This window comes from Phascolarctos cinereus, unplaced genomic scaffold, assembly GCF_003287225.1.
Source record: "Phascolarctos cinereus isolate Bilbo 61053 unplaced genomic scaffold, phaCin_HiC Scaffold_4;HRSCAF=312, whole genome shotgun sequence".
Lineage (NCBI taxonomy): Eukaryota > Metazoa > Chordata > Mammalia > Diprotodontia > Phascolarctidae > Phascolarctos > Phascolarctos cinereus.
The window spans coordinates 565,789,882-565,802,267 of NW_027555847.1; the positions used below are offsets into that span (position 1 = coordinate 565,789,882).

Below are 12,386 nucleotides of genomic sequence, written 5' to 3' on the forward strand. Positions count from 1 at the left end.
CAGTCTAGGGTGTTTTCTTTGCTTTTCTCTGGTCCTTTGTTCTTTTCTGCAATCTCTTTAACAGTTATTTAAAGCACCAAAGGTATTTATGATAAGCTGAAAAAGCAGCTACTAGGCCTGCTTTCATCACCTCTTTATTATTGTTATTATGCATTATTGAATTATGTTATCAATGGTGTACAAGCATGCAGTGTTCTCAGAGAACTTAACTTCTAAATGAATCCTGTCAATCTAAGTATTCTTAATAGGCAACATCTGGAACTGTAGTGTGTATATTGACACACTGTTTATCAATGGTTTCAATCATACTCTAAATTTATGTAGTGATATGATACATTGTAACAACTTCATACTCAAATTTTGGGGGTGGTGGGGAAAACACCAGGGCACCTCCCAGTCTAACTTTCTAAAATTATTCTTATTTATCCACCCAAGTAATAACATTAGTAATGTTTTTATATAAACACATATGTGACTGTTCTGTGTATATTAATAGTAGCTCACAGTATTTACTCAAAATACATTTGTTCCTTACAGATATATCCAACCCAGCTGATTAGGCTGAAAAAGAAGTTATTACTAAATTAGGAAAATCTCAACAACTCTTCTCCCATTTCTGAGTTCTTAAATAGTGGTGTTTAACCTCTGTTTTCAACAAGTAGCAAGACGCTATAGAAGGAAGTGAAACACAAAATGTTTAGGTAACTATATTTTCAACTTTTATCAAAATTCTTGGTTATCTGAAGTCCCATTTCTTATAGGTCCAGGCAAAATTCTATTAACCCCCAGGCTTGTGGCCCTATATTAATTTGTATAACTAACTTAATGGATACTAAATTTATGCAGAAATATGGACATTTCACCTGCGATGATTGTTTCCACATCACACAGAGACTACCCCAATGTTAGAATGTTCCATTCCCCTTAACCACTGCATTACCTATATTTTTATCTGGGTTCTATAGATGAAAAGTCTCTAATCCTATCTGCCAATTCAACCCATCAGATATCCATGAAAACAGTTATGCTTTTCAAAATGTTCAAAACTCACTTACCTTCCAACAGTGAAATGATTGATTTTTTAAAAAAGCAAACTTTCTTCTTACTGCAGATCTATTTTAAGAGTTAAGAACAATTATTATCATTTAAACATATTATCCTCACTCTACAGATAAGAAAATTCAGGCTAGAAATCAGTGAAATGGTGCTTGGCCAAGAGTAAACACTTTATAAATATTTGTTGATTGATTGATGGTAAAAAAAAAAACCTTTCAATTCCAAGTTACTCTTCCACTGCTTAATTGGCTAGTACAGCTTTGAAGATGAATTGGAAATTCCCACACTTCATGTGTTTACAATTTCACAATCCTTTTTTTTAACTTAAAGTTTTATGATCAATTCTGTTGAGTTTGTTTCACATATATAAAGAGGAACTTGCAATAACATGAGTTTAAAGTAAAGAAAAAATCCTGTCAATCTCTGGTTCTTAACAAAAAATTAGAACAGGCTGAAGTCTTCTAGGACCATGTCTCACTTCACAGCTCCATTTGAATAAATGAACTGAATTGCTAAAGTTTAGATACCTGCTTTACCATAGGGTCACTCTCAATGTATTGTTTGGAGCATTGTTGATATAGTACAAGTCTGGAAGTTTTGAATCCTTCCCCTAAATTTTTTTTATTTCTTTCTTTGAATTTGTGATTTTATTCCTGTAAGGAGCTTCCAGGGAAACAACTCTCTTTACTAATGCACATGGGTAGATATTCTGTAGTTTGATTTCTTAGAGAGTCGCCTGTGGCAATAAAAGTTTAAGTGACTTGTACAAGGTCAAATAGCCATGATGTGTCAAAGTCAGGATTGGAACATCCCCAGACACTTAATCACTGTGTAATTTGACCTCTCTGGGCCTCACTTTCCTCATCTGTAAAGTGAAGATAATAAAACCAGCAATATCTACTCCACAAGGTTGTTGTGAGGCACAAAAGAAATTATGTGTGAATAGTAATTTGCATGCCTTATAGCACTAAATAAGTGCTATTTATTGGAAACTATTAGCAGGTAAATTTTATTTATTATATAATAGTGGTTCTCAAACTTTTCCACAATAGCAGAACCCTTTAAACAATATTTTGGGAAAGCTCCTATAGTAAAGCCCTCTAAAATATTTTAATTCCTTTCAATAAACAATATAAGGTTCATTAAAAAATAAGAATAAATTTAAGAAAAAATTTGGAGTGTTTCAATGTTCCTTACAGCAGTGTTTGAGAAACAAAGCTCTATAAGAGCAGTTGGCAAACTTTTGTTTTCATGTCCCTTTTACGTTCTTAAAATTACTGAGGAGGTGTATAAAATTATATGCCTTTTGCAAAATGGGTTGTAACTGTTGACATTTACCATAAAGATAATTTGACCTTTTTAGACTCCCTGGAAGGGTTTTGGGGACCTAGATACCATTACCACAACTTGAGAACATTCCTTTATAATATGAAAATTTTGTGGATCCCTGAAATAACCAATAGGAAGCTAAATAAAAGTCAAAAGTCATGATTATATAAATAGTAAACACAAACCAGCATTTTAAAAATTAAAGTAAAACAGCACCTTTTGTCTCGTGACTTTAAAACACATAAATGTCAGAATTTAATTTTGATTTCTCAAATTGTTTCTAGCTGGGGAGACCATCTTCACATAGAGCTTATTTTAAATATAAAAGAGTCTTGGAATATTTTTAAAATTATAAATCCACTATTATCAACTTTCATAAAGATTTCATACTCTGTGATTAATCTGTAGTTTAGAATCTTGTCCTTCTGAGTTTTCCCACCATGCATGGCACACAGTATGCAAGATCCAAATTCCTGAGTTCTTCTTTCTATTTTAGAAACATCAAAATTGCCCCCAGCCTCAGCTTCAGTGTTCACCAACCATGCTGGACAGATTAGGCCTCATGGGAAGAGGAAACTCTGTACTCCAAAGGTAAACCCTACTATGCAAGGGCTTCACAAATACTAATGCATACAGGCTGGCTTTCAAGCCAGTCCACATCAATCTAGGTAATGGTTTTAAATGCTGTAAATATTCATTTGATACCTTTACCATAGTATAAACAATTTCTAACCAGTCTCATATACTTCTGAGGTTTCCAGAATACCATAAGGATTTATTTACTTCTGTAAAACAACAGGAATCCTTAATCCTGTCAACAGATTATGGAGCTGTTTTCTCTTTGGGGGTAACAGAAGAGAAAAGCAGCCTACTGACCAGGCAACTCCTTGCCCCTGGAGTTCTTTGTGGAATGCTGCCATCTATAGAGCATCATTCAGCATTGCCGACCCTGCTGCAAAGAGAAAAACCACAGGACCGATTACTTCATAACGTGGTTAGTTCAGTAAATGAAGCAGTTCTTGGTCAATAAACAGGAATATAAATTATAGCCTTGGATAAAACAGAAATGTTAGAAACACCAAGCTGGCACTGGATACCACCACAGCGATTCCTTGGATTCAAATGAATTCTACTGGCAGTCAGGCATCTGCCTGGAGCTTTGATCTGGTTTTCTTTCTTTGGTTTTTCACACACATGCACACACCCACATGGATACTTTTCCCTCAAATGTTGCAATTTTTTTTTTTAAAAAGCTTCCCTCCCTCTTCTACAGATATACAGACAGACACATGAACTTGCATCCTGAGTGTTCTCTATTGTCATTGGTTTTTGTTTGTTTTTTAAGGTAGGAAAATAAATTCACCCTTCCTAATAAGCTTCATTATCTAGTTTCATGTGAATATACTTGGGAAATAACTGAACCTCCTAAAGTAGAAAGAAAATAATTAAACATCTGAGTATAGAGGGCATATAATTGAGTCAATCTAAACTTTGGTATCCAGATTATTATCTTAGAAAATCTTTTTTTTTCTTTTTTTTCCCTTTTCCTAGGGATTGGTCAATGCTGCATGCTTTTAAAATAAGCATAGTTCTTGTTTTAATGGTTTTTTATGAGTTTCTATATCTCTAATGTATTTGAAACAATCATAAGATGAACTGCAGCTGTATGTTTGAAATCTATAGCTTAGGGATATCAGTAAAATAAATCTGCTTCAGAAATTTCACTTTTTGATTTTTTTTTCATTTTTATCCATCTTAAAAGAACATTTCATGGATTATCAAATGTCAAAAACCCTCAAAGACATTTTGAATACTTGAAGGTATTTCATGTCCGTTCCTATTCCCCCAATAAATAACCCCAAATATCTTCTTAATGAAATTTGGGTTTGGAGAGGCCGATTTCAAATGAGCTACATGTAATATGATGGGGTTTCAAATGGTAAATGTTATACAGAACACCCATTATAAACAATAATAGACACATTGGAGACATACCATTTCCTGTCAGGCCATAGGCAAATTCAGTTTTGAATTAAAAGATAGAGTTTTAAAATGTGAAAATGAGTCCCAACATGAAGGACAAGGCCAAACAAACCTGCTGAAGAAATCACTTGGATTTTTCTCCTTAGACCACATTCCTCTATAAACTTGTCTTTTAGTACATATTTGGCTTACAGAGAATATGTATATTTAAGCCCTCCTTGGATACTCACCATAGAGTATGGATGATTGACTTAAATTAATTCTTCCTAATATAATATGTTAGGAATATAGCATTCATCTATTGTCTCATAGGTCCTACAGTGTGTTTCTTTCTGATTAATACCATAAAGAAAAACATGCTTCCTTTAGAAGCTCTGATTGCTTGGTGAGGTAGAGTAGATAGACATATGTGAACCATAAGACTTGGTTTCCAATTTTGGCTTTGCCATTAACAGGGTTAATCCCTTTGGTTTTCAATTTCCCCATATGTAAAATAAAAGGACAAGATAATGTTTAATATTCTTTCTGGCTAAGAAAACATTATAATGTGGCTTTCTCAACAAGTGTCAATAGCATGCTGTAACTATGTTATCCACATTCCCAACACAGTATTTTAGACAGAGTAATAGCTTACTTTTATAGAGCTTTTTTAATAATTCATGAAGAGCTATAGTATACAATGACTTATTTGTTTATCACAAGAGAAGAGTAAGGTAGAAGTTTAGCTTACATTTTAGAAACAGGGAAACAAGGTCAAAGACTTTAAATGTTACTAATCATAGTGTACTGGTTTAAACATTCAATGTGGATTTAGAGGAACTGACTTCAATACCTAGTCCCACCACTTACTAGCTATAGGGGACAGAGTCCTGGTCCTAGGGTGACTTAGTCACTTATCACATATGTGACACTGTGACTCTGGTTATCAGTTCACACATCAGAAAAATGAGAGGACTGAACTCTTTGTTTCTAAGGTCCCTTCCAGAAAAGTTATACTTCTTAAAGGAAAGGGGCTATTGTTTTCCATTGAGGAGCAAGTCCCAAAGTGGTATTTGCATTGGTCAAGCTAGAAAAAAGAAACACAAAATTCCTTAGAATATGTGGATTGTTTGTTTGGGGCTTCCCTAAGTAATTTCAATCTTTTGCCTTATGTTCTTAATCTGTTTGGAAGATCTCTATTGATTTCTATTGCTAATTGAAATTGTTTTTAGTACTTCATTTTTGTAGATAAAGTATTCGCTATCCTAAACAGAGTGAAGAAGGATGAGCTACTGATTTCATTCTCACAATACCATTTGAGCAATCAGTAACTTTGAATTCCTGGGAACTAGAGAAAAATTAAACATCTTTACCCCACAAAAAGAATACTTTTACATAAAAAGGAGAAACTTGTGGTCTGTCTTGGGAGATGTTTTGAACCAATCTCTCCCATCCCCTTATAATTGAGCTGAGAAAACAAGCCATCTCTGTTCCTACAACACTGCTGAGATTTTCAGGAGTTACTAATATCTACCCTTTCCCACTAACACCTAGGGGAGCTACTGTATTTCCCTTCACTCACTTCTTTCTTCTACTAGTCTGTGATTCTGATGGCTAGTGGATACTGAACTCAAGACATAGATATGAGGAGCAGCTCATTTTATCTACAACCATCTTGGAGCTCTACTAACTAAAATGAAAATTTTATTTAAAATGCAACAAACATCTTAGATTGTAAATGTAATAGCTGTGACCTATTTCTTCCTCCTCAGTACATGATAATGAGGTTATCACAAATCACTCATTTAGAGGGAAATCTCCATTAAATGTAGAGAGTAGTAGGAATAGGGGTATGATCAATCCTCCTGTCAGTTACATTCTTTGAACTCCTAGGCACTAAAATCAACATGTAAAAATGATACCAAAAGAAAGAAAACAAATGCTAAAAATGAATGTTGTCTATTGGCATTATGTAACAAGCCTTTGTTTGCATCAGTAATGGCAATTGCTAACATTTATAAATATATACATATACACAGATATTATATACAGTCTCATAAATCCTCACATGACTGTAATCACCATCATCATCATCATCATTTTATAAACAGCAAAGTTGTACTTAAATGACTAATCCAGAGTCACACAACTAGGTAATATCTGTGAAATGATTCAAAACCAAGTCTTGATGGTTTCCAGACTGGCACATAATTAACTATGCCACCTAACTTCAATGTAATCACTACATAGTCATTCATTCAGTCAATAAGCATTCATTAAATTCTTAGTGCATAGAGCTCTGGGTCTAGAATTAGGAAGAGTTGAGTTCAAATCCAGCCTCAGACACTTACTAGCTGTGTGACCCTGGGGAAGTCATTTAACCTTGTTTACCTCATTTTCCTCATTTGTTAAACAAGCTGGGGGAAAAAATGGAAAACCACTCCAATATCTTTGCCAACAAAGCCATAAATGAAGTCCCAAAGAGTCAGACACAACCAAAAGGACTAAACAAAAACAAATAGTATGTGCTAGTCACTATGATAAATGTTGAGGATACAAAAAAAGTCAAAAGACCATCCTTCCCCTCAAGGAGCTCACAATCTAATGGGAAAGTCAATAAGCAAACAAATATGTATAAACAAACTACAAGCAGGATAAATAGCAAATAATTAAAAGGAGGAAGTCACCAGAATTAAGAGGTACTGGGAAAGGCTCCCCATAAAAGATTACATTTTTATTGGGACTTGAAGGATGCCAGGAAATAGAGTTGTGGTGGGAGAGCATTCCAGGTAGGTGGAAAAGCCAGGGAAAATGCCTGGAGCTGAAGTATGGAGTAGCTTGTTTGTGTCATAGCAAGGAAACCAATTTCAATGGAACAAAGTATGTGTCAGGGAGTAAAACATAAGAATGGAAAGGTCATAAGGGCTTTTAATGACAGAAGATTTTGCTTTTGATCCTAAAACTGATTTGTTTGTCCTTCATTTTGGATGAAGAGTAGTGACATCATAGGGTGATGTCTTGACTTGTGTCTGAATTGGATTTAAGTGAGGCAGAGTTGCAGAAAGTCATCAGCCTCACTCTCTCTTCCAGAGACATCAAAGTCCAGTGACAAGACAAAAACCAGGGTGACTGGCAATGGCTCTAGATTCAGTGGATGACTTTGGCACCTTCCACATCTGACCAAGCTCTAAGCACTCCACAGCTCCTGCTTCTGCCAACTTCATGGTCAGTGGAACAAATTGTTCTCATCTGCCCATTCCTCTGGGGGATGTCTTCACACATTTAGGATAGACATATGCTTAACTCACCATTGGGTTTGAGGCCTGTCAGTTACCCTAAAGCTGGTTTAGCCCCTATATCAAGATGATTTCAATGGAATCTGGCCACCACACAGCCCAAAGCTTTTTGAAGCTACAGGTGGGAGTAGGGTGAATCAGGTGAACAACAAAGTGTAGCCCTAAAGAGGGCTTGGCAAGCCCTCATACCAAAGGTGCTAGTCCACCCTTAATATCCTATTTACCCCTCCATCCTAGATGGTCTTTTGACTTTTTTTGTATCCCCAGCATTCAGTATAGTGACTAGAATATATTATTTGTTTTTGTTCAGTCTTCTAATAAGTCTATTAGTCTTTCTTCTAGAACAGAAACTCTTCACTGTGTGTGTATGTGTGTGTGTGTGTGTGTGTGTGTGTGTGTATGTGTGTGCATGATGGATCCCTTTGGAAATCTGATGAAGCCTATGAACTCTTTCTCTGAATAATTATTGTCTACATTCATGAAGAAGAAGAAGAAGAAGAAGAAGAAGAAGAAGAAGAACCTGTATATAATGTCTATTATGTGCAAGGTACTGGGCTAAGCCATTTACAAACCTTATGTGATGGTCACAACAAGCCCAAGAGGTAAGTGCAATTATTATCCCCATTTTACAGTTGAGGAAACTAAGGCAAATAGAGGTTGAATGACTTACCCAGGATTAAAGAGATAAACAGTGTCTTTGTATGAAACATTAAACTTCAGGTTGAAGTTAGTAAAAAATAGAGATTTTTTTCTCACATTCAAATTCACGAAGCCCTTGAATTCTATCCACAAACCCCTAAGGGATTAAGAATCCCTGAAGCAGAGCATATTGTTTCTCATGAAAAGCTTTTCTTTTCTTTTTTTTTTGATGGGTGATTCTTCTATTTTTTCCTTTCTTTTTTATTAATTCATTTTGATTTATCAACAATCACTTCCATAAGCTTTTGAGTTTTAAATTTTTCTCCCCCTCCCTCCCTTACTCCCTCCCCAAGATGGCATGCAATCTAATATGGGCTGTACATATACATTCTTATTAAACATATTTTTACATTAGTGGTGCTGTAAGTAAGAATCAGAACTAATAGGAGGAACCACCAGAAAGAGGAAACAAAACGGAACAGAAGAAAAAATGTAACAAATAGTATGCTTTGGTCTGCATTCAAACTCCATAGTTCTTTCTTGGGATGTGGATAGCATTTTCCATCATGAGGCTTTTGGAGATGTCTTAGATCCTTATGTTGCTGAGAGGGGTTAAAGTCAGTCATCACTCAGTGTGGCTGTTACTGTGCACAACATTCTCCTGGTTCTGCTCACTTCACTCAGCATCAAACCATACAAGTCTTTCAAGGTTTTTCTGAAGTCTACCTGTTCTCATTTCTTATAGCATAATAGTATTCCATTACATTCATATATTACTTTCACAATTATGATAACTATCTGTCTTTCTCTCCATCCTCCCCCCATTTATGCTTTTCTTTCTCCTTTCTCCTTTCCCCTCCTCACTAATGTTTTGCTTTTGACCACCACCTCCCTCAGTCCCACCTCCCTTCTATTAGCCCCCTCCCTTTTCTTTCCCTTTTTCCCTCCTTCTGCCTATAGGGCATGTTAGATTTCTATACCTAATTGATTATGCTATTCCCTTTTTAAGCCAAATCTAATGAGAGTAAGGTTCAAACAGTGCTTATCTCCCTCCCTTCTTTCCCTCTTCTGTAATAGGTTTTTGTGCCTTTTCCTATGATGTAATTTACCCTTGTCTGCCTCCTCCTTTCCTTTTCTCTCAGTACATTTTCTTAGTTAGATCAGATTAATTCATTTACTTGGATCCATTTAACCCACTTGATTAGATTTTTTTCATCATTACATCAAAGTCATTTTATACCCCATACACCATGTTAAAACATGGTGTAATAACAATACAGCTCTCAAGAGTTACAAGTGTTATCTTCCCTTGTAGGGATGTAACGAGTTTACCTTTCTTAATAACATTTTGTTTCTTTCTGTCCCATTTACCTTTTTATGTCTCTCTTAAGTCTTGTATTTGAAGATCAAATTTTCTGTTGAGCTCTGGTCTTTTTATCAGGAAGCTATGGAAGTCCCCTATTTTGTTGAATATCCATCTCCTCCCCTGAAAAATCACGCTCATTTTCATTAGGTAGCTGGTCCTTGGTTGTAATCCAAGCTCCTTTGCCTTATAGAGTATCATATTCCACACCCTACGATCTTTTAAGGTAGAAGCTGCAAGGTCCTGTGTAATCCTGACTGTGGTTCCATGCTATTTAAATTGTTTATTTCCAGCTGCTTGCAGTATTTTCTCTTTGACCTGGTAATTTTGGAATTTGGTTACTATATTCCTTGGCATTTTTCATGAAAAGCTTTTTAATGGATATGTGTCCTAAAAGTTGTCTACTGGCAAAGAGCTTCAGGTGAAAATTTGTTAGAGGAACAACAGAAAATGAATAAAAGTACCTCAAATGAGTTATAAGCAGCTTCAGTGCATAAATCACCCTTTATTTATTATTGTATTTACCTAGCTGTGCCTTGCTCTTACTAGGTCCTCAACAAATAGTTGTTGAATAAATAAACTCAATCCATGAGCTCTGGGAGTCCATCATTGTATAGTTATGGAATGAGTAAATAACTGAATCAATGAAAGACAAAACTGATGAACTAGAAACCTATATAAATTAGAATGACTTCTGATCTGAAGTAAGACTTATTCCATGTGTGTGTTTGTGTGTGTGTCTGTGTGTGTGTCTGTGTGTGTGTATGGGTGTGGGTGTGTGTGTGCATCAGCTGAAATTTGAGTGAGAAGAGAGAATAAATGGAGTGCTAGGAACATAAATTCAGTCATAAGTAGTTTCCAGATTTTACAGAAAAAAGTACCATAGGATTTAGCTCAAATGTTAGATTCAAATTCAAAGGAGTCTCTTTTCACCGGAAGCTGTTTGTGCAGGCCATCTTACTTCGCACACACACTGAGTTGGCTAAGAGAAGTGATATCCATGCAGATTTATAAATAGCAGAGATTCGTTCATATAGCTTAGAATTGGGTTTCCCCAAATGTCTGACCATTTCTCACTAAAAAAACGCAATAGAAACAAGAGAAGGCTGCTGGGCAGGGGTAAGGGAGTTGTTACAGGAGTTAATTTGGTTTTTTTGTAGGGAATGTAGTTGATACAATGGATGAATTGGTCAATTCTTATCTCTTTAGAATTTACTGTTAAACAGTGAACAGATTTCAGGATTATCAACAGAAAAAATTTGTTTAATAGCACAAACTATGTCAACTACACACAGGAATAATGAAAAATTTTAAGCATTTATTACTTATTTAAAATAGGAGAATCATAACTCCTTGTTTGACTTTTTTTTAATAAGTTTTATTGGGGCAGCTAGTGGTGCAGTAGATAGAGCACCAGCCCTGGAGTCAGGAGGACCTGAGTTCAAATCCAGCCTCAGACACATGATGCTGACTAGCTATGTGATCCTGGGCAAGTCACTTAACCCCAATTGCTTTCCAAAAAAAAAATTATATATTTTTAAAAAATAAGTTTTATCGATGTATTTTGTTTTAATATTGTCAATATTTTCTTGTGTCCCCTTCTTTCCCTCCTTCCAAAGAGCAATCATACATAACAAACTATTTTAAGACCAAAAAAAAAAAGAAAAGAAAAGAAAGCAAAAGGAAAAGGAAAAGGAGAAAGAAGAGGAAAAACACTACAGCTGATCGATATATTGAAAAAGTCCCCAAACACGTGTGACATATACTATGGATCTACCACCTCTACTAAGAGGTGGGTTGGGATTTTCCTCATATCTTTTATTTCCAGACTTGTTTGTTCTTTATAATTTGGCAACTTGACTTTTGATTGTACTGTGTGTTTTTTCCTACTTACTTCCAGTCATTGTGTATATTATGTTCTTCATCTGATTATTTCATTCTACATCAGCTTATTAGAATTCTTTGCATGCTTCTTCGTATTCATCACGTTCATCATTTCTTACAACATAGTAATATGCCACTACATTCATATACCTCAATTTGTTTGGCCATTTTCCAACCAATGAAAATCTACTTTATTTCCTTTTTTTTCTACCACAAAACTGCTGCCATAAATATTTTGGTGTATGAGGGGACCTTCTTTTTATCAATGGTTTCCTGGGGGCATAAGCCCAGTAATGGAATCTTTGGGTAAAAGACTGTGGATATTTTAGTCACTTTATCTGTATAATTACAAATTATTATTCAGAGAAGTTATACCAATACATAGCTCCATCAACACAACTGTGTGTTTTATCTTCCAACAACCCTCCAACATGGATTACTATTGTCCTTTTTCATCTTGAGCAATTTTCTGGTTGTGAGGGAGTTGTAAGATAATTTTGATTTATATTTTGTTTATTATAAGTCATTTGGGGTACCAGTTCATGTGATTGTTAATACTTTGTTATTCTTCTTTTGAGAACTGAGGTATATATTTTTAGAACACTAATCAATTAGGTTATTGCTATTGGTCATACACATATATGTATGGATATACATATATACACAAATATAGATACAAACAAATATATATGCATGTGTATTTGTTAAGTGGAAAGACAAATAGAAATCATTTATCAGGCTAATTTTTAATAAAGGTAAATGTTACCCTTCTGGATTATTCAATTTCACCAAATTGTCCCTTAGTAAACCCATCCTTTTCCTGTAAGTCTCAGAAAACTTGACTTGACTTGCAACCG

General features: G+C 35.1%; 1 pseudogene; it reads left to right on the forward strand.

Moving 5' to 3' along the window:
* LOC110192009 (acyl-coenzyme A thioesterase 1 pseudogene) overlaps positions 1-12,386 on the forward strand; it is a 48,053-nt pseudogene that overhangs the window by 12,692 nt on the left and 22,975 nt on the right.